The sequence below is a fragment of the Anser brachyrhynchus genome (genome assembly GCF_964034855.1).
Source record: "Anser brachyrhynchus genome assembly, chromosome: 6".
NCBI lineage: Eukaryota > Metazoa > Chordata > Aves > Anseriformes > Anatidae > Anser > Anser brachyrhynchus.
Window position 1 is genome coordinate 17104219 of NC_137700.1, and position 25163 is coordinate 17129381.

At 39.1% G+C, this 25163-nt stretch overlaps 1 long non-coding RNA gene across 1 annotated transcript; it reads left to right on the forward strand.

Annotated features, from left to right (window-relative positions):
- The first annotated feature begins 151 nt into the window (after nucleotides 1-151).
- Nucleotides 152-23901, forward strand: LOC308197475. The gene is made up of 5 exons (XR_013952955.1): nucleotides 152-284; nucleotides 2781-2891; nucleotides 5460-5585; nucleotides 21150-21206; nucleotides 23466-23901. It is a non-coding gene; the product is annotated as an uncharacterized lncRNA (long non-coding RNA).
- Nucleotides 23902-25163: the final 1262 nt, after the last annotated feature.

The following is a 25163-nucleotide window of genomic DNA, read 5'->3' on the forward strand; positions in this document are numbered from 1 at the left end:
GCCTCGCCCCTCGCCTCAGGTGAGGCGTCGTGGCCCCGCCGCGCCTCGCTGCCTGCCTCAGGGAGCGCCGCTTGTCTGCAGCAGCCAGGGCAGGGAAGCTGCTGCAGGTCCCTGCGCCATCCTGGGCACTGCGAGGGGCAGGAGACCCGTGAGGGGCTGAATTCCCCTGGGGTGTGTGTGTGTGTCTGTGTTAAACGTTTCTGTCTGCTGAATAAACTCGGGTGTTCACCTCAGTTTCCTCACACGTTTTCATGCTGAAGCTGAATCCTAGCTAAAGAGGAGCGGTAAGTGTTTTGCCACCTTGTCCTCGCTGAGTGTGACCTCTGTACCAACAATACACTGACAGCACTCTTTAAAGAGAGCACTTGAGGGAAACCATGAATAGCCGAACTTTATGCAGTATCTCAGAGGGTTGTGGAGTGTATGGCTTAGTTACAGCTCAGGGAATGGCCCAGTACTCTGGTAGGAACGGAGCCATCTCTGCTTACCTGGTGTCCTGGTTGTCAGCCCTGGATCTTTCTGTCTGGGGGTTCAGCAGGAGTTCGGAGGACGGGGGCGGAATTCAGGCTTGGTGCGCTTGCTAGTGCTTTATGTCTCTCAGCAGGGACATTTAATGTTGGTTCTTGAGGGTTACTGACAGCATGGGTCTTCTGAGGGAAGAAAAAAAATATACAGGGTCTAAAGACAACACAAACTAGCAGCATTAAAGGTTTGCTGTCAAAATGCTCCCCCATTTCAGTGGAAGAGGTCAGCCTCGCTTCTGTTTAGAACTAACAAGTCTATGCCCCAAACCACATAAAGCACAGCAAAAGTGGAGTTCGTTGAATTTGCTTTCTCTTTTTGATGCTTTATATTTCATGTGCTTTGCTGTGTTGTCACAAAGGCCTGAACAGCCTTACCTGCTATCAGCAGCATCATGCGTGCTGTATCGATATGCTGTACGGTGCAGCAGGGTGGATTACCCTGTGTGGAACGCCATGCAGCCTTGGCTAGTCTGCCTCCAGCACATACATCATTGCCTTAGAGTACTGTCAAGCACCAGCATACCCTATGCTGTAACTTTAAAAAAACAAAAAACATGGGAGGATAATCACAGGACTGCAGGAGCTAGGTCTTACTGTGAGCCCATTGCTAAGGGAACAGAAAGAAAAGTTGCTAACAACTTTGCTAAATGTTAAGATTTTGAATAAATTCTGAAAGCGAATTACCTTTGTTGGTTGTGTGGTATCAAGGGAAAAGAAACATTGTTGGGCCACAGTTATTCCCTAGAAATGGAAGGATTATTTTGCTTGGGAAGAGTTTATTCAGACTTCTGGTAACCCATGTTTAAAAACCCAGTAAGGAAGCTTCCACAGTGCTTCCACAGCATGTGAGTGCAGAAGCGTATAGTTGTGCAATTTCAATGGGTACAAGCAGTCTAAATTCCTATAACTCACGCTGGAAACACTATTATTTGCAAGGCAATTGGAGCAGACAGCAGAGCTCACAAGGTTATCATCTGCGTCTGTTCAGAAGATGGCCTCAAACCTTGTATTGGCTAATATTTTTAGCTCTGCTAAGTAAACTCATGTAAGATCAGAGTCAACCCATGCAACAGGTTATATAAATTGCTTTAAATCAGCTGCTTTTTGTGAACACTGAATACCTGGCTTCTATTTCTTGCATTTCTTTTAACACTTGAAAATGAATTTAAGGTGTGTGAAAGGTTCGTGACTGACAGTTCTGGAAATTGAACTCCCATGTTTAATCCCAGACTAGGTACAGCACAAGCAAGCTTCTCAGTGCTACTGGGGAGAAAACGGTTAGGCCAAGGGTAGTCCATTCACTTACTTTCTCATGCCTGCAAAGGCAGGATTTCCTGGGAATTGTGACTGACAATTCACTTTAAGACTTAATGGGAATATACAGCTAGGCCAGGTAGCTTGGTAAGTACTTCAAAACCAGTGTAAATAGCCTGTAGAGAGCAACAAAGAGAATCTGGCTGTTTGGGTCTGTCCATCAACTGGTGCATGAGCTCTCCATTTTTGCAAAAGACTTGGGATCATAGGGATGGAATAGGAAACTGCATAATGTGAGTGGTCGTAAAAAACACTTAAAGACTACACTATAAGATTAATCAATGATTTCTTAATCACTGATTGCATGATGTACCAGGATATAATGATAAAGTAAATGGTAATAGGTATTGTCTTTCTAGGCACACCAGCTTTTTGTGGATATTGAGAGTAATACAATTTGATACATTTCCAAGTTATATTTCCTTAAATATCAGGCTAATTGTTAATTTATTACAAGAGAATGCTAAATGTATTTTAATACCATGATATCAAGATGCCAGAAGTTTGCTAGATTTTTTTTTTCTAGCAAACACAGAGATACAAAGATTATGTGAAAGAAGCTGTGGAATCTTTGTCTGTCAGTTAGTGAAATATGTTTTGTAAATTATCAGAAACTGGTGTTGCACTTAATTTTTAAACTGTCAAGTTGTTTCCTCACTGCCCTGTAGTTACAAGGGAGAGGATATCTTTTTACATTAAAATTGTGCCTTGGATACTAAGGTTACACGTTTAATTCAGAAAAAGCAAGCATTTAGTAATTCACCTGTTTTCTAAAGTATGATTGTCCTGTTTCAGCCTTAACCTGCTGTTAAACAGTACTATGGAAATCTTTACAGCACACTTACTCTGTTTTCAGCAATTTTGATTTATGATCCTTACTGTTTTTTGTAGATAGATTCGTTTATGCTTTTAAATGCAGCTTCTTTTTGTGCAAAATTGCAGGTCCTGAAGCTGTGAGCAGACATGGAGGATGTGATACTATCCTTCAAAGTGGACATGAACTAGATGATCAGAAGCTGTGTAAGTTCCAGGCTTCCAGGAATGAGTGCCTAAGTATGTTATTAAATTTGCTGTTAAGAATAATCCTTGGCTGGCAGTTGTGTAATTTTTGTGACAGTATCTCTTGAACTCAGTCAGAAGACAGGCTGATACCAGTCATGATGTCAAGACTGTGATTACATTGCTCCCCATTCACAGATACCGTGGTGACAAAAATATTTATGGTTAAGAGTCCTCTCATTGTTACACTGTAGTACATGAACTGCAGTTACGTTATGCTGACTAAAGTAGCTCCCGATGACTCATGTCTGGAGATAATAGATTTGGGAGAGGTTTTTGTTCTGTAGAAAAGTGATATAAAATCTGATCTGTGGTGATTAATACATTTGTCCTCTTCAGCACCCACTAAGCACATAAGGTGGAGTTAGACTGAGTGAACTTTCTGAAAGTCCTAACACCTGTTTTCAAACAGTGCCCGGAAGCATGATGTCTTGCTGAAAGTGAACAAAGCATAGGCCTTTGTGTTGTGGTGGAATAGGAAGGTTCATCTACTCGGTTCCGAGCAGTGGTGACCATGGAAGTCGTATATGGGAAGTGACAATGAGCATGTCGGGGCAGTGATGCCCCTGGCCTTTCCAGTTAGGTCTGAAAGCCAATGACTCATCATGCTACAATTCATTGAGATACTTTTAATATTTTACCCTCTATTGCCACAAATGTAGTCTCGGGGTTATGGCAGTGGTTACTATAGCCCTTTACTACCTTAGCAGGCAAGAATAGGTTTCAGATAATGGTGTCCCATTGCTGTGTGCTCTCTGACTGCCCATAGCCTCCCGCAGGCTGTGTCCAGCTCTGGCTCACATTCCCATCCTGGCATTTGGTGGTAGGGCAGGTGGAACTCCTGTTCCCAACAGCTTTGTGTGGCAAAGATCACACTGACCTTATGTCCCATGGGGCATCCAAATCACAGTGATTCAGCTACTCAGGATTTTCAGAGTCTTTCCTAGAAAGCCTCGTGATGTCTTTAAGCTGCAATACAACAAATCATTCCAGAGGAGTGAGAGGTTTTAGTTCTTTCCTACAAGGTTTTGGCAAGCATACACGTAAAACACTATACATAGTTCAGTGGGAGTTGTGAGCAGACCAGCAGCTGAATGAGACATCAGAAGGCATACTACAGCATTTTGCTGTTTACATCATCTTTATAGGCTGTTATAAACATAATATTCTAACACTGAAGCAATGACCGCTCTGAATCACTTTGTGATTGTGTACTAGAGAAATCTTCTACGTAAGACTGAAAGAGGTTTGGCTGAGTAAAGATGCTGGCTTGAAAACTACATGAGAGAGAAAGGATTTCACTGGCTGGTTGTTTTAACAGTGAAATATTTTAGCCTAAGCAGAAATACTAGTTAGGCAGGAGAAATGCCAAACCTATAATACACAGAGTCTACTTTGCACAGAGCAGAGGGAATCCATCCCTACTTGAATCTCTCATTGCTTTAGGGCTCAGAAATGGGCAGGATTGAAATGACAGCAGAATTCCTGAGGTCTAGTGGTTCTTACAAATAAAATTGTACTTGCTCTGCTTTGACAGATAGTTTATGTTTATCTAACATTACTCAAAGTGGTGTTTTCATACAGCTCCTTCTTGTTAAATAAAAAAGCTTATAACCAGCTTGGACAAACCTAACCAAATGAAGAATACACTCCGAAGAACTCTGGAAAGAACAATAATGTTATGTAAGGAGGATAGAGAAGACAAACCTTTTTCCTCGTTAATTCCCATGGTTTCCTTAAACAGTCAGTGAATATGTTCAGCCACCCCTAGCTAGTCTTCTGGAAAGCATAAAATTGAGCAAGGAATTTTTATGTTACTTAGTAATAAAACCAAACTGATTGAGGCAAAAAGAATCATAAAGTAATGTAGAGTGTTAGATTGTCTGAAGCTTATCCAGCCTCAAATTCAGATGTAAAACTGAGACAGAGCAAGAACTGATCAAAAATTCCTATACCATCCATTTCCTACACTGGAACTGCTGAGCTCAAGGATGGATTTACTACGGGGAATGAGAAGGGACTAAGTCTCTCCATTTGCGTGGGGCTGTGTGTCCCTGCAATGTTTAGTAAAAGCATTGTCTCCCTAGAATCTTCCTCTGTCTAGCCTGAGTTGCAGAATTTAACCCCTGCTAGAATCCAAGGTGGATTGCAACAATGTGTAGTGTGTGCAGTCCTTTACTCTGCCAATACAGAGGATTTGCACCAATGTAGCTGCATTCCTAGCAAATCCTCAGTATAACAAGCCAAGGCCTGAAATACCACCTGGACTTCTGGACTTGGTTCTCAGCAACCTTTCAGCATAACCTTTCACCATGCAGTGAGTATGAAATGTGACCAAACCAGAAGAGCACGGTTTTATTCTGCTTCACAAAGGATAAGAGATCAGATGCAACTTGATGGAGAGTAGGTCCATTGTGAATTAAATATTTGTTAGCTGAAAACATACACTGGGCTTAATCAAATTACTTGTCTGATGATGCAGATTCTTGCAGGGAGCAGTCAGTTCCCAAGGAAAAGAGAGTTTTGTCTCCCTTCCTAATTTTAGTGTGATACAAATTTCAGATTGTTTCATGTGCCTTTGCTCCTGATCTGGGACCAGTGAGGGAGATGAGAATTAGCACACTGCCTCCAACCCCTATCACCTCCTGCCACTGAACCCCTCGTGTATACAATGTGTGGGAGTCTCACGTAAGCATCTTTTTTGTAGTGACTGTGCATATCGGTTCAAATAATGCTTGCTGGAAAACAACTCTAGAGCACATTACTGGAGCTGCCATGCTTGCTCCCCTCACCCTCATTTATCCTGTTCACTAGTTACAACAAAGAATTAAGGGTGTAAAGTATGATTTTGTTTCTGTCCTGACAAATGCCTCTCACAGTTCCAAAGGACTTTGGCCAGAACAAACCAGTCTGTATAACTGTAGGAAAAACAGTGCCTTCTGCTATCTCAGAGTATGATATGCATACAAAAATAGATACAGATATATACCACTGGTATTTTTTTTTTGTAGCTCTCTAGATGGTACAATATGTTATTGCAATTACATGTAATTGTCAAGTCTTTGAACCTCCTGTAAACATCCTTTCCAGACCCAATAATAGGTTACTGTTCATAAAAGGAAATTTAACTGTAAACACGCATGCTGTTCATTCTTCTGACTGTTTATGCTGTCTATTCTGTCCATTTTCACTTCTTTATTCTTTCTCACATTTATCAGCTAAAATAAAATATGATTGTTTAGATAACTTTTTTTTCAACAGAAGTTTTGTTTTAAGGAGAACCTCAAACCAACCCTCAGGTCAAAGTAAGACATTCTGCCTTGGGCTGTGAGTATAAGGGCTGCACCACCACACAAAGCCATCTGTCAGTTATTCCCAGTTTCCTTAATAAAAATTTTTAGATGTAACACCAGGGTGGTAAAGACTGTGAATCTTCAGATAAATGGTCAGACTCTGGGCTTCAGGGATGAAGGCCTGGTAACCGTGGTACTACAGTAGAACCTACAGGGCATCAAGATTCTGTAATATGGAAAGGGATTTCAGCTTGCAGCTGTGTGCTGACATGCACATTCCCTGTCTAGTGTGGAGAAGGAACACTTCTGTAAGCTGGGTCTTTGAGATTGTTCTTTTGATCAGCAGGTCACAGAGAGCACATCATTTACAAGAACTTACTCTAGCAAGTCAAAGATAGGAAATCAGCATAAGTACTTCCAGCTATGGAAAGTTTCCTTCCTTTCCATCCCTGAATCTATATTGGCTCTATATTGAAAGATAACATGGCAATCTGGCCCCTCGTCTGTTCTATCATGTCACTTGTCCTGTTACATATTGTAACATATCCTAAGAACAGAAAATACAGTGAAAAACTTGATGAAATCCATAGTTAAAAGCCCTGTTTTTTTAAAATTTGGGGTTGTTTTATGGTAGTTATATGACTTGTTTATTTTTTAGACTGAAATTGGTCCATGAAGTAAAAAAAAAAAAAAAAGCCTTAGTGACATAGTGACATGATTGACATTCTGCATTATTTGGCAAGGGCATTTGTATTTTGATATAATGTGGGCCATTAGAAAGAGAGTTAAGAAATATTTTGTGATTGGCCACGGTAAAATTGATTGATAAAGCGCATGCATTCATCTGAAAACATTTCAGTTTTTAGTCTATTTCTGAGCTTTCAAGCACTCTTGTTAATTATTTATTGATAATTGATCCTTCTGAGAATGAAGAAGCAAACAGCACTGCTAATTCTATAGTGATGATAATATAGATTCATGTCTACTTTTTAGTGGCAGAAAGAGGCAAAGAAAGCAAAAAGGCCCATGGCTCAAATCAGTAGAAATCTGAGAAATGATGATACACGTGATGTCTTCAGTGGTTGCTGTTTCACACTTGGAGAACAGAGCTGTCATTTTTGCGGTTAGAAGGCTACCAGGAAGGGAAGTAAGTGAGCACTTCTGTGACTGCCAGGGCACCTTGTCTGGTGTATGCATCTCTATTGAATTCTGTGAGAGAATACTTCCTCTGAGAATGGAGGAAGATCCAGTTTCACATCTGCATGTTCTAGGAATCTAGTAGTGTCTGCACTGTGACAAGAATTTCCCCACAGTTGGGATATTCGTTGTCTGAAATTGGCTAAATGTTAGGATGAAACTGGGTGTGTGAATATAAAGAAAGTGTCATGCCCTAAGAACAATTGCTTTTTAAGGGATTCTTTTCTCACTAGCCTGGGTTCTGATGAAATATGCTGTGTCTTTCATCTCCTCTGTGTAATGGATTGGGGCTTCTGAGCTAAAGCCCAATTTGTTTTGTTGCCTGGTGCAATGCAGCAGCAGCAGCCTGCCAAATAGCTTAGGTATCAGTAAGAGTATTGCCATGGGCTTATTAGCTCAAATGCTGTCTTGGGCTGATGTGGTTCCACCGCTTTCAGTTCTAGGGCAGCGTAGGCTTCCTGGGTATGTGTGGTGCAGACCTCCTGTCCATGTTCTGTGGGAATAGCTGGCCCATTCTTTGTGCCTTATTTATGCTGATGCACAAGTACAGGCATTGTGTCAGCCCTAACAGATTCAGCAGGACAACATCTCTAACGATGGCTTTGCCAGTGTGAATAACTGAAGGCCTTGGGTTTGTAAGAATTCATTCTCAGAATTTACAAGTGAGGTGTGATAAAATCACTGTGGGTTGAAGGTAAAATAACGTGTATTGCAAACAAGGACTTTGCTGTTTAGCAACACCTGCTTACAGAATGTTTCAGTTCAGTTCATTTTAAGCCCAGTATTTACTTTGCTGCCTCACCATTCGCTTTTTCCCTACCTGCAAATCATAGGGTGACTGTTTGAAGAAGATTATGTGTCTCAGAGTGTGTGGGTGAATGGAAGGTTAAACATTTTGACTGGCGTTCAGGTGCATCTTGTGCAATCAATCCCAGTGATATCATATTCAGTCAGAAGAGTTTCCAGTTGTGGGGAGAACAAAAGGGAGGGGGAAGGTGAAGGGTAGGCTCTTGAGTATGTCTTCAATGTTGCATTAGAAAAAAAGGACTTGGTCTTTGATCGTTGGCTGCAGCTGGGTTCCTAGCAGATATGATGACATGCTGTGTGTTTGCCCAAGTGTTCAGGAAGGCAAGGGAAAGGGGCTGGGACGCAGGACCTGCCTGTTCACATTTCTCCTGAGGTGGCAGGCAGATGGGGAGAGCTGGGAACATGGCTGTATCCTATACAATAGCGTCTGTTTCTTTGCATGGTCATGGAGGGGCCAGATATATTTGCTTGGGGTACTTATGGGTACTGTACTTGTATAACAAAACAAGACACCTTAATGGGAAAGAAAAGGTCTTTTCGCTGCAGTAAGATGCTGAAATGTGTCCAGAATTTTGATGTACATAAACAAACAAGATAGTCAATGCTTTGATAGTTCGAAGATGACGATAATGGGTGATTGAAAGATCCTTTTCTACATGGAGCTCAGGGCTTAATGGGCTGATTCTGACAATGATGTCTGCAATGCTCTTTGCATTTTTTTCAGTTTGTGTTCAGTCAGTGAAGTTCTCTCAGCATATTGGTAGCCACTGAATGCTTTACACAACGTTTATGCTCTTGCCATTATGGTTGGAAAACTTTTTTTTTTTTTTATTTTGTACATGATGTTCTTGAAAAGTACTCTGTTAAGAGCACTTCCAAATTATCAGCTCATCCACAAGTCACATATGCTGTCTGTCTATCAAGATTTTCCTATGGTGCTAGAACATTAGTTTACTTGAAATGACTGGGCTTCACCAACTGGTATTCTTTCTGGCTGCCCTTCATGTAGAATTGGGAAGTAATATCCCTTTTGCAGTCTTGTGCAGCTAAGATATGTAGGTTGGTGCCAGTCTCTGGTCTCTTGGACTTAGTGATATTCAAAGCCTTGAATGTCTAGGTTATTTCATCTGATAAAGGAATGTATGTTATCAAGGGGCAGGAATTGCATGTTTTGTCATCATTTAGAAGGTAGCTGGGTATAAACGGTTTGTTTTGGACATCTGGGATATATGATGCTTGTGCCGCTGGACACAGTTAAATTAAAAACAACAACAACAACAAAACAAAACAAAAAACAAAAAAACAAACAAAAAAAAGCCAAAAAAAAGGAGCAGATTGAGTAGTTCTGTTACAACAGTTTAAAAATGTATAGCTTCCTGGAAAAAAAATCTTTCTGAGGGAGCAGATGTAGTGCAGAGAGTTAATAGAAAGGGCATGGGACAGGAAGCTTCATGTCTCTGTAGGCTGTTGGAGGGATTCCAATAATGATGTAGAATCTGAGGAGTGGTAGGACACAGAGGTGGTGAAGCAGCTGTGGATGGTAATGCATTCCTAAGCAGTTCTGCAGTTGTGTGCAAGGAGTAAGAGGTACTAAAAGAAAGGCACAGAGACAAAAGGATGTATAATCTGGTACATTATCCTCTTAAAAGTGAAGGATAGCCTGGCACTGTCCTTTGCTATCTGGCTTTCTGCAGCAGAGCACAGCTACCTGAGTACTTTGGCTTCACAACTGACATGCAGTCACTGAGAGAATAGTAGGGCTCCAAGGTCATTGCACGCTGGATGCCAGGGAAATGTAAACACAATTTATCTTAGAAATACACTAAAGGTGGCTTGCACCCCTCAGCCTGCCCTGCCCTCCCTTCCCCACCCTCCAATAAACCACACACCTTTTTAGCACCATTTGTCATCACAGAGGGAGGCCTTTGATGACATTTTTTATTTAGTTGCACACAATAACTGGGTGCAGCATAGCATAAAGCAGCTGTAAACTAACTAGGGGAATAACATAATCCATCTCTGTATAAATCTAGTGACATCTGCTATAGTTATTGCTATATCATGATTCTAAGGCAGCTGAGTTGGACACAGAGAGACAGAGTGTTTCCTCTAAATACAGAAGCTTCCAGCCACTAATAAAGGTATCTTATGTAAAATTTAATTTAGAATTTCATAGCTATCAGTTTCCTTACAGCTGCCTTTTCCTGTACAGTCATTAAAACACATATGTTCTGCAGATGCTGGCAGGGTTTTCAAATACCATATGCAAAATGGAAAAAGGACATTTTCCCTTAATATAAACAATCTTTCTTCTTGCAATAAAGCACTTTTTTCCAAGATTTACTGGCTCATTACTTTTAGTGACCATCATGGAACGAACTTTCTGAAAAACGTGGAACACCTGTCCTTTTAAAACCCAGTCTTTTTGAGATGTCTCAAATTTGACATCCCAAAATTAAGGTCCTCCAAGTGGATAACCAGCCTTTGGAATTCTGGCTATTACCTTTACTCAGCCCAGGTGACCCCTCATTGCAGCACGGGGAATTTTCTTATCATGAATTTCTGGTTAAGTCTTAAATCTCTCTCTGGCAGAGCTGTTTTTATTGTTCTACCTTGTGAAAAAAAACAAACAACAAACACCACAAACACATTAGCCAAACTTAAGACAGTGCTCATGAATCCAGAACGAACATGGAAGTTTGACTCCATAAGCTTTAAATTACATTCCAAATAATTTTTTCCCTAAATGGTACTCTATAAAAAGGCATGTAATTTGATTATTCTTTACTTACACGTTTTGTACTTAGTGATCCTGGGCAGAAATAATGTTACCTGGAAAGAACCTACATGAGAATAATAAGGAGAGGAACTGTTGTAGTAATAGGTCAGAACGAACTTGTGGCTGGGGAGATCTCTTATCAGCATTATTTTTCCTCAGTGCTATTAATCTGGATAAAGCTAAGTAAATATCTTAGACATGCTGGAGTTATACAGTGATACACTTATGTCCTGTACCATTGGTAGCCTCACCTAGCCCCTCACTTGCATAATTATTAATGCTAAATCATAATTCTTCAGTCAGACTCACAAAGGCCATTTCTGTGTGAAATAGGGAATTACTTTGAGCCCAGGAGCAGAGTGAGAGAAATTATTGTCTTTGGAATCCATTGGGAACAGGACCATCAGACTGAGAAGAAGATAGCTTACACATTTGTTGAGATTCAGGTATTACATCTAATTCTTCTAGGACTTAAGTTGACAGTCTTCCCTCTCTGCCCTAATGAACAGGCCATTTGAAAGAACACTGAACGTGGTCATACCATTTTCTTTCACCATAATGCCTGGCAGTGCAATCCTGATCCTGATCCAACCATTAACTTCTGACTCTGATTCTTAGGTTTTATGCTACGTGCCTGGCTCTGTCAGTCTCTGTATATGTACATACATGTGTGTATTTAATAACACAGTTCTATGTCTGCCTGTCTGGAATATCCTGCTGTATTCATTTGTGGTTCAACTGCATACGCTGTTATGTACAAATAGACATACCAGAAGATCACAGCTACATTAAGGCTTTAAGGGAAACCATATGGAAAGTCATAGGTCAGTGAGCAGGCAGTGGAAAATTGAGCTACATTATCAGATCAGAATTTGGGTTTTGTGAAATACAGTGTGTAGCTGCAGCTGGCAACTTCTGCCAAAACATTGCATTTAAAGTAATTATGTAAAGGAAAATTAGATCCTCACACTGAGACTCAGTTGTTTCCTGGAAAAAACACTAGCAATGGCACACTTTCCATGTGCAGATTTCTATCACTACTCCAGTTGTGCAGGTGTGCCATATATCATTCCTGACAATTTCACCTACTATGATTAACATCAGCTGAGTACAGTATAAAGCAGAACTGGTCATTGGCAGCTTACACAAATGCTGCAGCAGGATAAGTTTACAGTCAGGCTGAGGCTAGTAGAAAGCTTCACTTTGTGGCTGTGGGCCTGTGGCCATCCCATATCAGGCTGGTCACCAGCATACTTGGGATTTGTACCAGCAGAGAGTTCATGCTGCCTTCTGTCTGTGCCACTTGCAATAGAAGAGGGCCATTAGAGGAGATGGTGAAAGGATACTCTGGCAGCTCCATGCTCAGGGGCGACCTTATTGCTCTCTATAGGTACATTAAAGGAGGCTGTAGCGAGGTGGGGGTCTGTCTGTTCTCGCACGTGCCTGGTGACAAGACGAGGGGGGAATGGGCTAAAGCTGCGCCAGGGGAGGTTTAGGTTGGATATTAGGAAAAACTTCTTTACTGAAAGGGTTGTTAGGCATTGGAATGGGCTGCCCAGGGAAGTGGTTGAGTCACCATCCCTGGAGGTCTTTAACAGACGTTTAGATGTAGAGCTTAGTGATATGGTTTAGTGGAGGACTTGTTAGTGTTAGGTCAGAGGTTGGACTAGATGATCTTGGAGGTCTCTTCCAACCTAGACGATTCTGTCATTCTGATTCTGTGATGCCCTCTGAGAATTTCCTCAGTACAACAGGGATCACTCACATAAGTCAAATTTGGCAGACTTAAGGACAATTTGAGCATCCCAGAGAAAAAATTGATCAGTGACCTAGTTTTCCATCCATTTGATTGCTTTATTGAGACAGAATTCCTGATGCCAAGGGAATCCCGGTGGTCTGACAAGTCTCGTGTGATAAGAGATGTTTGAGTTAAGCACTTTATGGATGAAGAGGATACGATGTCACAAAACAAGTTTGGCTATTCTTACTTCCATTTAGAAACTGTGTTAATATTTGGAGCCTGCCTGCAGGTTTTAAATGGAAAGATCTCATTTCTCTGCTGTAGTATAATGTTTAATACACCAGGCATTATAATGTTTAATATACCAGGCATACAATGCATTGCTCATATTGTTATGTGTAACTCACTTTTTATGTGTACAGTGAAATAAAGGAAGTTCCCACTGCTATCAGGTTTGTAATTCAAAAAGTGTCCATAAACTAAGAGCAAAAAAAATTTACAGGCATGTGAGTGAAATGTAGCTGTAGGAATGCTTTCTCCAATGGAAGAGGTTTGGGAATCTTTCATATTTTTCAAAGGAGGTGAATGACAACGCTTTACACTTGTATTAGGGATGCCCATATTTACTGAACAATATATTTACTGGGTTTGTTTCTGATGGCAAATATTTGTGTCTTCTTATTGCAGTCCCACAAGCATGGTTCATTTTCTATCAGTTCATCAACAATCTTCCATTTAAAATACACCCTGAAAACCTCTGTTACAACTGCTGCATTTAGCATTTTTTTTATTATGAATGTTGCTGCAAACTACTGATTTGAATGAAATCCTCATTCATTCAAATGCATGAGCAACCTTATGTATATAAGATAAAAACAGTCCCAGGTGAGGGAAAAGGAGAAGTCATAAAAGATAAGAATCTAGTGAGGTCATACATACATATGAAGTTATTTATTGTTAAATCTGGGCAGGATCATGTTAAACCCTGGCTTTGACAGAAGTTCATCATTCTGCCATCACAAGCTATGAACGTGTTCATAATAAATTTCTGCAGCAAGCACTAACGAAGACAGCAATTTGGAAGAAATTTGGCCAAAAGGCCCATTGTGCATCTTAGGAATGTAAAAGATTATGTCAGAAGTATGAAGGCTTCTGATGATTACACTTAACAGTTGGAAACCCCAAACTTAAAGATTAATACCAAGTTATTCACAAATCACAAATGCTCATTGTCATCAGGCTGGCATGTATATTGCTTACAGCTTCCTCTAATTCTTCAGGACTTACTCATGCATGACTTACAACTCACATTGGAATGAATACTGTGTACAGTAAATTATGTAAGAAGATTGCACAAGGTGCCTCTCCCGTGACGTAACTTGCATTAAATTGTTAATCATAAACCTGGGGCTTCTGAGCTTCAAATATCATGTACAGCTGTTATACAGCCAGATGAAACATCGTCTGAGGAGTCTGGTGAAGTTGCTCAGTTCTTACTGGCATTTGTTGAAAGCTGTAATCAGCATGTAAACCAAAAAGAAAGCAAAATCTTGCTTCAAAAATAAAAGCTTGGTGAATGGGAAGGATGCTGAATTTTGAAAAAGTAGTTTATTTTAGCAAAGACATGTTTTTATTTGGTCTTTTCTGGACACGTGACAAAGCATAACCCTAAGGGAAATCATTTGCTACAGCTCAGTGGTGTGTTGTATTTTTCTCTGATGAGATTTGTTTGCTATGTCAGTTTTAAGAGCAGTTCATAAACGATTCATGTTGATCAAAACCAGAGGAGCTAGAAGGTTCTTAAACATTCATTGCAAGCGATGTTTTTTTCCCTTGAAACAAATCCTCCTTCCTTTTTGTTAGTCTGACTTTTCATGAAGTTTTCTTGTACAGATGACTGAAAAAAAATAAAAATAATCTTTTAAGATGAAGTTGTGCGTGTCAACTGGAACATGCCATTCCCATAGTACTGTTTCCCATAGTTATTAACCATAAGCCAGTCTATAAAACAATACTAGGTTTCTCTGCATGGGGTATGGTAACTAGCTTGCAATTACATTGTTTTTTAGCCTGGCTTAGATTCTGCAGTGATATAAATCTTCAAGTAAAGCCTATTTCATTCCAAGAGATGTGTATTCCAAGCACATCGTTTGCTTTATTACATCTTTCTTCTGCTCATTTGACATTCTTGTCCTATGGTAGATAACTGTTACACAATGTTTGTAGGAGGCAAATAAACAAGGTTCTTTTTTTTTTCTTTCTTTCTTTTTTTTTCTTCTATAGGGAGTTATGAGAAATGCATTTGAGTGATCTGTATGTGCCAATGTGAAGTTTATGTATTTGGGCTTCATCAAAGCCATTAGTGGTTTTTCTTAGGCTGGTCAGGAAGGGACCAGGTGTAATTGCAGAAGGGTGATACGGTGTAATACTCACGCTGCACAGTGGCTGTGCATGCTTTCTGCATGCTTTCTGCCATTGTCAGATGAGGAGCAAGGTCTGTCTATTGCACCGTGCCAAGCCTGTACAGTAGGCTGGGTGGAGGACCAATACAGCAGACTGTTAATGCCTCATTAAAACATTCTTTTACAGCCTCATAAGGCATGAAGACGTATTGGATGTGGGGAAAAAATAAAAAAGAAGAAGAAAAAAAGGACTGGATTAACAAAATAACATTTTGCTAAGTCTACAGACCCCATGAATTCGGAGTTGTCAGTGAAAATGAAATGCATTGCAAAACAGTTGTGCTTTTTTGTGATACTGATGACTATGATAAAACTGTTTCCATAATTCACATACTGAATTATACTGGGTTATACTGGATTAAGTGAAACATATGTCTCAGTGATCGGCATAATGCTTTAAGAAAGGAAGAGGAGAGGTGGACTTTGTAACATAATGATTCTTTATTTGTACCTACTGTGCAGGCTTTGAGTCACAAAATCAGCAAAAATGTGCACCCATCCCTGTGGAGTTTATTCTGTGCAGGGGCCAGGTTCTCCGGTCCAGATGCTTCATGATGCTTTGATGGCAGAAAGCTTACAGGTTAAAATGTCTTGCTACTGTGAATTTTCAAAAATGTCTCTTCACTTTTTACAGCAGGTCTTCATATGCTGTGCTTTCTATCCCTACAAGGGCTGCAAGAATTAGTTCAGAGTAGTCCATGGACAAAATCTGTCCTACTGTATTTCTCTAAAGAAGACTGGCAATTGTTGACTGAGCAGTAGATTTTTCTTGAGGAATGACATGTGTCCTCCAGTGCTTTGCAAAGCCTTTAAGAGAGCTTGGAATTGTTGTCTTTGCTTTTAAATGAAGGTGTGGGGAGTGAGATATGGTACCCCCTCCTCATCTGCGCTCACAGAGCCTGGCAGAGTTGAGCACAGTTCTCTTTCTGTGCTGGCAGTACCCAGACTAGCTAAATTCAGAAATGAAGGATTTTAGAATTAATAGAAACTTTTGTGCAATAAATATACTCTAAGAATCTGTTAATAAGGGTAGCACCTTCCTTTCCTTTTTTTCTATAAACAGCTGTGGTTGAAGCTTGCTACTTCTCCTTTCTGTCTCCTTTGCTGGGTACGCAGTCTTCTTTGCTAGCACACCCTTACCTGTCCTGTCATTTGCCCAGGTGGCTTAGATAGTGCTGAGTCAGAGGTGAGCTGCTAAGTCCGTGTCTGGGGTTGTTCTTTGTGTCCCAGCCCCCTGTGGCTGACATATGCATATTTTGACTGGGGCTGCTGGTTGCTGAACTCTGTACTTGATAGCATGCTGGAAACAGGCTTAAAATACTGCAATAGGTGCAAAAGTCAATGTGTCACTGTTGATGCCTGTAATTACTTTACGTCAGTGTAGCAGTATGGCATGCCACTCTGTTTTCCTCCACTGCAGGCCATATATAGCTTGCTACACTTTGATCCGCTCAGCAAAACCGAATGGATTCCTTTTCTCTGTAAACAGCAGCTGGGTGAAAGGAAAGGGCAATGGAGCCTGAAGGTATTCGATGAATTGGAGCTAGCTTTGAATATATTCACTAACAAGATGACAACCCATATGTGTATTGCCAGTGTCAATTTGGTCTGTACTCCTTGTAACTTCTAGAGCACATTTATGGTCTTGTCCAGTCTGCTCTGATTTCACCTTGGCAGATGTTCTTTTCGAAGGAATACGAGGCCTGGCTAAACTGGTGTGGCGTGCCTTACCGTGACCCTCTTGTTACATGCATTATTGCAAGTAAGACTCCCCTTGTTCTTGGCAAAAAGGACAGGCACATTCATCCAAAAAGCCCAGGTAGCTTGCATTTGCTGTCACTTTTGAATGTGGATCTTCACATAAAAGGAATTTCAGCTGCACAAATGGAAGAGTTTTGTACCATCAGATGCAAAGCTGACTTGAAATGAGCATATTGAGGCATATAAAAGACTTACACTGAAGTTGAATGTCTCAGAGGGTCAGGGAGGACCAGCTAATTTAGAATAAATACTTTCATTTTAAAACATCTGTTCTTGAACTGGGGCAAGTATCATGAAGCCTGGAAGATGGTGTTATCTTTTCCTATGTCATCCCACATTTTCTAAGCAAGTGTTCATAGTTCACATCTGTTTTATGTACTGTCTGTTAGATTTACTGCATTCTTATCAAATACTAGAAAAAGAAACAAATATCTTTACACAAACGTGGTTATAAAATGGTATTATAATTCCAGGGCCTTCAAACACTCATGTTGCAATGAATAAAAGCAGACATTTCTGATTCATTTTGCAGGACAGAAATGGTTGTCACATGGCTCATACTATATGAAGTGATATAGAGCAGTTCTCTCTTTGACTATTAAATCACATACGTAGTAACGAGCATAGATTGTAAATGCAGAATTCATAACTATTACAATAAAGCATGGAGTATGAGATATATTAAAATTCTTAGCATGCCAAAGGGTGTGAACTAGATTTGGAAATCTGATAGTGGTTTTTAACACCTCTTTTTAAAATGAGTTAGATGCAGAATAATCTAATCAAGATGTATATCCAAAGAATGAAATGAAATGAATTCAGAACCCAACTTTCTGCATCCAGAAACTGCACATCCATGAAGTTCTCAAATAAAACAATGCAGAATCTAGGTTTCTTTTTCTTAGTGAGCAGAGGAAAGGTGAGATATTTAAGATTTTAAAAATAGGCAAATTCTGTGGTTTTGCAAAATCCTGCTTTGAAAGTGAGCACTGAAAGAAATTGCAAATGCAAAAGCAAACGTGACTTCTCATGTGCTATCCATTCACATCAAGTCAACAGATTGTGTGTAACTATAAATGTGGTTTTGATTGTGGTGGAGACACAGGCCTCATGAAGGCATGCATGGCTTTGTGAATTTGCAAATAGAAAGTGCTTAACACTGCCTTTAGCAACAGCAAGCGTGCTGCAGGATACAAACACAAAGTATTTTCTAACCCTGTGAAAACAAACACATTCCTCAGCCCTAAGGTAAGTTTCTTTTGACACTGGTTAAAGTAGATTGAAACAAGGCAAGCTTTTTTTTTTTAGCATCCGAAGTAGGGAACTCTGGGGAGAAGGGTAGCTTTGATCACAGAACTGGTCTGAAGAGATCTCTCTTTGCCTTAGCAGGAAAGAAGGAGCTGCGTTACCTTAATTGCTTTCTGTCCTTTTCTCTCTCTCATCTTTATACTGTTATCCTGAACATCTTTTAACTGTACAAACTTTGCTATTTTTCCCGTGGCTAAAATTTCTCTCATTTAATTTTACTTTCTCCTAGTTAGATACCTACAGTAGGAGTCAGTTCCCTTAAACAAAGACATGTAGTGCCATTCCAGGTGCCCTAACTGTCATTTCAGATGCCCTACATTTTGTAAGATTTTGACATAGGGCTGGCAGGTATGACAAATGACATTAAGGGAAATCTTTGCTCTTCTGGAGCAGCAATGGTAATGATAGGGCATCTCACATAGAACTAGACCCTTCCATTTAGGCCATAGACTGAACAAGTTATCTTGGCTCCTTGTGTAGTCAGAGAAGAGGGAGGCTGACTTTCAGATGATGGTTGTTCATACCTACCTTAGACACCTGGACAAATCATTCATCCCCTCAAAATATTTGTCTCTTGCTCCACCAGAGAATCCAGGTGACTAGATAAGTTTAGGACCCTAACTTGTGGATGGCATGAGTTAGCTATGATAAATCTTGTCCTTTGTAAACAAAACAAAACAAAACAAAACAAAACAAAACAGAAATTATGGGCTTTTAATATAATGAGTTTGATTTAATAGTATTGCTGAAATTTATCACTTATAGATGCGTTGTAGGAAATCCTGAGGATGAAACTGGCTGAAACTTGTGAATTAAAGGTGCAACTGGAAATTTGAATTAATTGGTATTTAAGGAAATACAGAAGAAGCTTTTATGTGGTTATGTTCAAGAAAGATGTGTGTATATCTTTTAATACTAGGCCATTCGTCTCAGTTTTAAACTGGCTTGTTAACTGTCACCTGCCTAAAGTAGGTTTGTTGTAGATGTGATGGACTGAGGATACAAATGAAGCATGATTTATGAGAGACAACGTATATTATCTTTTATTAGACCTGCTATTCTATCAGGAGAAAACAGAATAGTATTCATTACACAACCCACTCCTTTAGGTTCTACAAGCTTATGTTTTCTTCCAACTATTTCAGTGCAGCTATTAAAAGATACTACTCCCCTTACAAGACTAGCCTCATTTATTGTGTAAGGAATGCATATCTATTAATAGTGGAAATGAGGTAAGGAGGTCAGGACTATGAACAGAACACAGAGTATAACCTTTAGAGTTGTCCCTGTCTCACTTCAATTAGACTCAAAATCATAAAAGGATTCCTTTGATATTCTAAACCAGCATGGGAAATGTGGCAGTGAAGTTTAGTGTGATAGTTTCCAGTGCCATTTGAACACCAACAGCACGATTCTAGGTTTGGCCATGCTATTCAGCACAAAGCTCCAAGAGGGAAGAAAGGACTATATATGTCCCTGTCATGAATCCCAACAGATGCACACAGGCTGTGGGATGAACACACACATCCCAAACCAGAGAACAGTCCCTACACTGCCGTATAGTGCAAGTGGAGGCTGATGGAATGCAAGATATAATCCAGTCCAAAATTGGAACTTCCCCATTTACACAGATATAACTAACTTCTTGTCTAATTTTATGTCACCTGTTTGCTCTTTTAAATATTTAGGCATCCTTACTGATAAGAATTAAGAATCCCTCACAGTAGTTTTAGAGGATTCAGTCATTTTAAAACAAAATGAGAGTGGGAGCAAATCAATTTTTTAACTTTGAATTTAAAAGCTTAGGGCTTATTTATTTATTTTCTGTTTTATAGGGGATAAGTGACCAGCTTTCCAGCTTTTTTGGGTTAAATCTGCCAATAAGGACTTTGCCTATGAAAAGACTGAAGGCATTACCTGGTGACACTGATTCTAAAACAGTGAAAAAAGTCTATGCAAAGCTATCTGCAGAATTTTAGTTCTTAAAATGAGGTTTAATCAGTGTATAAGTGGCTTACTAACTATGTCTTGGGCTTGGGCTCTAAAGGGTTTTCCTTCCCGTTGTTTGTTTTTCACACTGTTATTTTAAATATATGCAACTATCATATTATTCCCTTGGTACTGGAAAATCTTGTGTAGACTGACTGCTCCCTGCTGAACTCTGAATATTATATTTGTTTCTTCCCTGCATTTCTTTGCTTGCTTCCTTGCATGTGTGGGAATATGCATACATAGTTTCTTTGTTGGATTGCTTTTATATTCTTTTCACAGACTACTTTATGTTGGGTTTTGGTCTGCTAGTGATCTCTGTCCCGCAGGGTAAAAAATATTGTAAGCAATGAACAGTTACCTATATGCTCTGGAAAGGCTGGAAAAAAGAATTTGTTTTGTTAAAATGAACTTAAGACATTATTTGCTGTTGAAAATCATAGGCAACTAATACTAGGGTTTATTAATAAAGTGTCAAAGTGTGCAAAGTAGTTACCAGATGATATAAGATACAGTCCACTGGAAATGTCTTGTCTGAGGACTTTGAGGATTTTTTGCCATATTCTTCTGTTGGGGTACTAGTGATGAGGCTAGGTAAAAAAATCACCTATTGTAAAGACTATAGAGCCTACAGAAATAGGAATGAAGGATCTGTAGAAACCCCTGGAACTCACTTCTGGACCATGGCAGCAACTGTGTGAGAGACATTGATGACTACAGAATCATTCATTCAATAGACTGTTTGCCATCCTAGGACTCTGTGTACTTAACTGACTGTTGTAGAGAGAAGGTTAAACATAGTCCCTTATTTTAAAGGTTCCCTTAGGAATATTGAATTAATTAATCATCAAGTCAACATAATGTTCCTAGCCGTGGTAAGTAAAATAGCTTGATTAATGTTTATTTCCATTGTAGATCTCAACCTGAAGGACTTCTATAATGCATGCTCCAGCAATATATGTTACTGATAAGGTAACTTATCAGCATTACTGATGCTGTCTTGATAAAATTTTTCAATCATTTTTCATTATTTATCAAAGTGTTTCAATAGTAAAGATGTTTGTTTTGGCAGCTCTGAATACAGAGAAATGTTGAGACGTTCTCACAAAGCAGTTTTGTACATTAGGTATGAATTGCATAGTTTCTGTTTCACAACGTGCTAAATTTTTTTATGATGATCATAAAATCAGAATAATTGGATACTGCATGTGCTGAGATTTCTGACATTCAACATTCTTTGAAAGAAATGTTAAAAAATTGAAAGGGATTTCATTCAGAGCTCTCAAATACCTGACTTTTGTTTTTAATTTCAGTGAATATAATTACCTTTGCCTTATTCAGCTAGTCTCTTAAAGGAAGGTTGATGTTTTAGGAAATTGTGACTTTAGAAAAAAGTGTACATGGATTATCTGAGGAATATTGTGTCCAGAGGGATTCAGTAAAACATATTCCTACACTTTAGAAATCTTGGATTAGAGCATGACCAAATGTTTCATGTCTCATGCTCCATCTTCATATCCTAGTTCTTTCAGTTTATTATCATTTGAAGAACTTCTGTCAATTCCTACATTCAAATGCTGCAGCTGTTTTGCACATAAAAGCAAACTTGGAGAGGTTGCAGAAGCCTGATAGATTGATTCCATTAAGGCCAAGGTTCAGATTAACATTTGTATATATTAGAAGCTTCACTATTGTTCAGAAAACAGATCGAATATAACATTGGTTTAGTTCTGTGAAAAAGAAATTCAGAGATTGCTTTTAAATGTATTAAAAGCTGTAATGACTTCAATTTTAAATAATAAATGGAAGGTCTGAGATTGCCTTAAGCACTTTGTCTTTGAGGACAACAGAAATATGCAATTGAGAGGACAATACATAACATGGTAAGGAAAATATTACTTCACTAAAATTTGTCCTAAAATAAAACATTTTTGTTATTTTTTTTTTATTTGGCTATGTACTTGCTTGTTTCTATTTATATATATATTGCTGTATCTATAGAAGAGAGCTTGTCACCATATCTAAAATACAACCCTTAGAGAATAATCTCCACTGTGGAAAAATTTTAAGAAAACTAATATATCTATAACATGTAACCTTTCAGGTGGGATCAGTGCTCTACATCTGAAAAGCGTTACAAATCCATTAAAAACAGTAGTATATGAAAATGTTTTAGGTGGAGTAATACATAATATTTTGAAAAATAAAATCACGATGTATATTTTCTGGTCTTGTTATTACTTCCTTGCTTCCTGAGGCCAGTACATCTGATCTCATTGAATTTTCAAAGAATTGCTAGTGAAGTCTCTCCTCGAGCGTGTAGCTGGAGTACTTCAAGACATCAGGAAACACTAGATCAGGGCATTAGAATTTATACACAGCCACTCCAATAGGTCACTTCAGAAAAACCTCCACATAGTATACATAGAGAACAAGTATAGTGCAGACTTGCTATAGCAGCAAGAGGTTTCCCCACTGAGTAGTGACTGCACTCATATGGTTTATCTTAAAAAAGTCATTAAGTTTTGACACAAGGGTGGTATGACTAGTTGCATTATATGGCTTTATATACATGCATATATATATAGCATAACCCTGGAAAATCTGCTACTTGTATCTGAATGTGTTAAAGCAGCAATGCAAACAAGTTAAGAACTACTGGAATAAGCAGATTTTCATTGTATATACATAAACCTTTGTCAGGTTTTCATTTTTAATGCTTACCCAGTGACCTCGGTCAGACAAGACAGTGAAATCTGCAGAAATATCAACTTCGGTTGTGTATTGTTTAAGTAATGTTTGCTGTGTTTGGGAGGATTTAATAAATTAGACCAGTGGCCAAAGGATCCTAATCTGCTCATAGCCCCCAAAGAGCTACAGGGGTACTTGATCTAATGCACTTTTCTTCTAATCCAGGGTCCTGTTTAAAAAGGGTAAAGTTGAGCAGAAAGTTTTAAGTGTCTGCAGAATCAGGCCTTTATCATGCAACTAATACATTTTTTCATATATTTACATTCATATATATGGATGAAATATAAGTATATATTTACATTCATATACACACACATACATATTAGTTATTTTACACTTCAGAATTTGTGAAACATGACAGCTTATATAAATACAGTGGCCACTAATACTTTTTATGTCATAAATATCTGTTGGCAAAAATAAGATCTTTAACTCTTACTGCAATTTTTTTTGGTAACAAATATTTCCATTAAAATACAGAAGTCTTCAGCAAGACCCTACTCCAGGAAGATAAATGTATACATATATATTCTCTGATCTGCTGACAGTAGAAGATAATGGTGACACTGTAGCTGTTGTTATCCACCATCTTTGTCGAAGTCTGATGAGGAAAGATGGAAGAATCAGTGACTTGGTAAGCTGGAAACAAACTTTAAAAGTGAGAGTGAGCCAATTATAGTAAAAATACTAAGTAAAGTGATGGCTTCTCTACCGCTTGGGATATTTAATCAAGTCTGGATGCCTTCTGGAAAATATTTAGACAAAAAAACAACACACATCGTTGTCATCAGTATAGAGATGGGATGCTTATTTCAGACACCATATTAAGTTATCTTTGACTCTTACAGTCATTATTTACAAACATTATATATATCAAATCAAGGAGGAAGGTAAAAAGCACATCTGGCTATTTTTATCCATATTGCTACATGTAAAATGCTTGTGACTTAGTGTTTCAAGGCCATAAAATTATAAAAGTAGCTGAAGCATTGAAAGCATTTAAAACCCCACCAGCTCTTTTCTGAAGACGTCTGTGGTAGACTCAGGTGCTTGCCAGTGATGATTTCACAGTGCAGCAAGGATAGATAGGAGAAATGGGACTGGGCATAGTGTGCCTCTTCATTCACACTGTAGGAAGGTGTACATCTAGGCTATCCTCCAGGGTAGAATAGGACACAGCACACCTTGGAGCTCACTGAAATGATACGGGTTGGAGAGGAGCTTAAGCTCAGGACTGGGCTCAAGTTGGAACTCATCCCCCAAATACAGTGTAGATCTGTCTTATGCTGATGAAGATTGTGCAGATTCTGGAGAATCTGGAGTGGTAAACCATTAGTAATAAAATCTTACAGTTTAGGATTTACAAACCACTGCCAGTCCTTACTTTTCAGAGTACCCATTCATGCTTAAGGTATGCTTGTCTTAAAGCGTTACGTAACTGAGTCTTTGTAGTCTGATGGGCAGCAGTCTCATGCCAGGTTCATGAAGGCTGTATAATTGCTTGCTGTCTCTAGTTGCCTACACAGACTGCAGAAAATAAAAGATAGACTTGATAGGGACATTGATAAGTCATCAGATCCATCTCCTTGACTGAAAATGATATGAACTGTAACTATGGCAGCCTTAAGAACCGTGGCTGGAGAATTTCTGGCTGAAAGTGGGATGACGGTGTTGTAAAATATCCAACTATCCTTTTTGCCTTGTGCATTCAGACAATCCTACATGGCTTAGAAATGGGACAGCTACATTTGCAAGCAGCAAATTTGATCACAGCTCTAATTTTGTTTGCTCAGTTGCTCCAGGAAACGTATGAGCATCTGTAAAAATGCACCATAGTACAGCAGATAATATCACGGTACAGGGCACCTAGTTCTCATTCACAACTGATTGTTCCCATATAACATCATTAAAAACTCCTGGGCATAATGGGAGTAGCAGGAGTCAGAGCTTATTGTAGCACAAAACCATGGTCTTGCAGCCACGACTAACAACCTGTATCAGAGCTTGTGAGTCATGTTCTCTCCATTTAGTTTTCCAAGGTAAGTGGTTGTTTGCATCATAGCAGCTACCATGTAGCCAGCATAAAATAAAAGGAGAAGGTACAGATTGGTCATCTTAACCACCACCAGAATAAAGTTTTTTTCTGATTTGCTGAAGGTGTCAACAGCGCTGTATTTA